This window comes from Bidens hawaiensis, unplaced genomic scaffold (assembly GCF_021521415.1).
Source record: "Bidens hawaiensis isolate Kalapana, Puna unplaced genomic scaffold, B.hawaiensis_p1.1 tig00052145_1, whole genome shotgun sequence".
NCBI lineage: Eukaryota > Viridiplantae > Streptophyta > Magnoliopsida > Asterales > Asteraceae > Bidens > Bidens hawaiensis.
In genome coordinates, this window is record NW_027499352.1 from 76,653 (window position 1) to 80,234 (window position 3,582).

Below are 3,582 nucleotides of genomic sequence, written 5' to 3' on the forward strand. Positions count from 1 at the left end.
ATTGATGTGGTAAATGTGTTGGAAGAAGGAGAGATCGTGGATGATGCAGTGGAACATGAGATTCCAGCTGTTGAAAGAGCAGATTTTGGGGATAAGAATGTGGTAGATGAGATGGTGTGGGAAGAGCAGCCTAGATGGAAGGAAGAATATGCTCATTGGTTTGTCAAGACCAAGAAGCCTGCTGTTCCAACCATGTTCAGAAAGAGCTACAACATTAAAGGGTATGCAGAGGCGAAAAAGGGGATTATTTGTTGGATTTATGATGAACAGCTCAAGTTGTTTGTGGTGAAGCGTTATGATGGCGTTCAATATTTCAAGAGAATGTTGAGATCGTTCAACACATTGCCTGAATGCGAAGTAAAGGACTTGGCCAGGTTGGGCCTGATAAACAGAAGCAACGACAATATGGCTAGAATGATTGAGAAGATAATGTGGAAAGAAGGAGTAAAAGAAAAGAAGTTCGAGTTGCTAAAGCCACAAAAGGGAAAATTAGTGAAGGATACAGAAAGAGGTATGAGAGCAGATGGTAAACCGTGGATGGTGATGAAGTACAAACCAGTCCGATGTATCAAGGAGGTACCCATGAAAACTATGCCTCAAAATGTACTGAAAGATCTGAAATGGTGGTATGTGGATTGCGAGACAGCTGAGGCGGTTATGGAAGATGAGGACGAACAAGAAGTACTTCGGGTTTATGACCCGATGCATCTTGTTAATCTATCGCAGGCTGATCTGGAAGTGCTGAACAACAAGAAGATCTTCTACATTCCTGCTTGGAAGGATCAAGCGAGGAAATATCAAGGAGTTGTGTCGGTTTGTGTGAGAGAAGGGGCGCACGCGTGAAAGTGCAAGATTACAAGACTCAGAGATCAAGATATGAAGCTACTGCCAAGGGGGAGTCTGTTGGTACATGTTTGTCAGTAGTTCATAGTCTAGTATTTGTTATCGAGTCTGTAATATAGTTAATGGTTTGTTTATGGTTTGTTTTGTAAACTAGCGAAGTTATCAGCAAGTTCGCTATGGCGAACTTGCTGATCTAGCGAGGTTACTGACAACTTCGCCAGTGGCGAAGTTGTCGTGTTTAAATAGAACGTTTCAGCAGAGAACGGGGTTAAGGGTTTTGGTTTTACGTTTTGTTTCGTTTTGTTCTCTGTAACAGTGACCTACTGTCACGGGTTTGGTTATTCAATATAACGTGTTTACCTTATAGCTCGTGTTCATTGTTCGTGTATTCAATCTATACAATATCTACGCTCGTATCTATATACGCAGGGATTCCGCACCTGCGTGGTTAGAGATTTCCCGTATACGATCCGCGACCAGGAACCTACAATCCAAAAGTATACCCTCACCAACTCAAGGCCCATGCAAAATCCAAGATGTACAACATTAACCCAACAAAAAAAGGCCCTAAATACCGACAAACACCTCACAAATGCCTTGAACATATAATAACCAAAGCTTACCCAACAATGACTCAAATCCTTCGACCAATATTATGTCAACTCACCAAACCATGTCACCACACCATTCCCATCCAACCATAGAGTTTGATATCAAAATAGCAACCTAAACACTCCTTACAAAAATACTTGTATAAACCAAATCTCAACCCAAACTAGCCAATATCAAATTATCCAACCCATCAACTTAACCCGAGCTCACATAAGCCAAACCTCACCTATTAGCCCAACCACTACTGACACAAATCATCCAAGTCTAACCCACCCAAACGACCTAAACTCAACAAACCCATCGATTCAACTCAAGAAAACTCAACTATCCAATCCAACCTAAACACTCTCACTTACCACTAAATTTCCAAACAATTCACCGTACGAAGCCTAAAACCACCCCTACACATGCAAGATTTGTTTTTCCCTAAAGGTTTATTTATTTATTTATATATATATAACTAGTGTATTTATAACAACCTCATGTGTTCAAATAATCACTTTTAAATTATAAACTCTTTCAAGATTAGCGATTCACGTATTATGTCCACATTTTATAAATCATCCTTATTGAATATAAATATTGTCATGACAACAAAATTTTATTATGAGGTATCATTTTCAAAAATTATTAAACAAATATATACATGTTTTCAAGAGTATAAATTTTTCCACCTAAGGTGATTAATCTCATAAAGACTCTATAAATACGAGGTTTCATTTTAAATGTTGAATGCGGGATTTATTTAGTAACAAATTACAACTTTTCATCATCTTACATAAACTCAATGACCATGGCTTTGCAAATCTTTTTGGGACGCATTTATAAATACTTTATGTTTCATATTGTGACATGTATTTTGTTCAATAACGATTTACGCGAACTATTACCTCATATTATCGCAAGCATCATCACTTTATATAATTTATTCTCATCACAATTACTTTAGGTATACAAATTCCTTTAACAAACTGGCTTACAAGATTTACTTTCGATACTGAGCAAAACATTTCTCTAGCTACGCGTTACCGCGAGGCTATGCCATTAATATATTCATTTTCTTGAAAACGAATGAACCGCTTTACTTAAAGACTTTACTTTTCAATTTCATTCTATATGACCCTCGACTTATATATTTCGTCGTTTATTCAAGTCTCACTGAATTTTTTAGATTTGTTTTAATATGATGAGATGTTTCGATGACAATATTATGCACATGAGATTTCATTTTTTGTCTTAATTATTCATGACCAAATTCAACTATTCAATAACAATTTGTGTAATACTTCCGTTTATCTTTTGGATGATACTTTCATAACTATATTATTCATATTTGAGAATTTATGCTTTTCAAGCAAGACGCGATTCTATACATTATTTTATGTCATTTCATCTGTTCCACCCCGACTTAGGGCCTAGGCGTGTGACCAACAGTAAGTATCTGTTTTGTAAATGTATCAGAGTTTAGTGGAAGTCTTTAAAAAGTATAATTTTAAATATTAATCTATTTATAAAACTTTATTTATAATAAAACATTAATATATATCTTTTTAAACATTTTATTTATAAATCTTTTATTTTGTAATAATATTCAATTTATTTGAAAAGCTTTTCAGATAATAAATATCCGAGCGTTTTGTTTATAAACCTCGTTTGATTTTACAAATAATATTGTTTATAATCTTTTTAATAATTAAAACAATGAGCCATCTCTACCTTGCGGACATCCACTTCATGAATGACTTCAATTCTTGATACTTTAATTTCCTGAAATGTTATAAAAAAAATACGTCAGCGATATGCTGGTGAATACGCTGACGCTAAAAATATTTTCCTTTTACTTTGTTACCCCTCGAGGGTTACGCAAGCCTCGGCCCATCTTAGCTCGAGTCTCTACACTAGGTTAAAACAACACAATTATAAACTCGAGTCTCTACACTAGGTCATCTCAGCAAACACCGCAGCGTTCGACTTAGTTATGTACCTGTATGTATACACTTGGCCGTGCTTTCTGCAGGAAAGCGTCCTACGACCAGGTGTTGTGCGGTGCGCACACCGCGTAGTACCACATATGTAAGGATCCAGACAAACGTATACTACAGCCTAAGGGCTAGGCTTATACTCTTA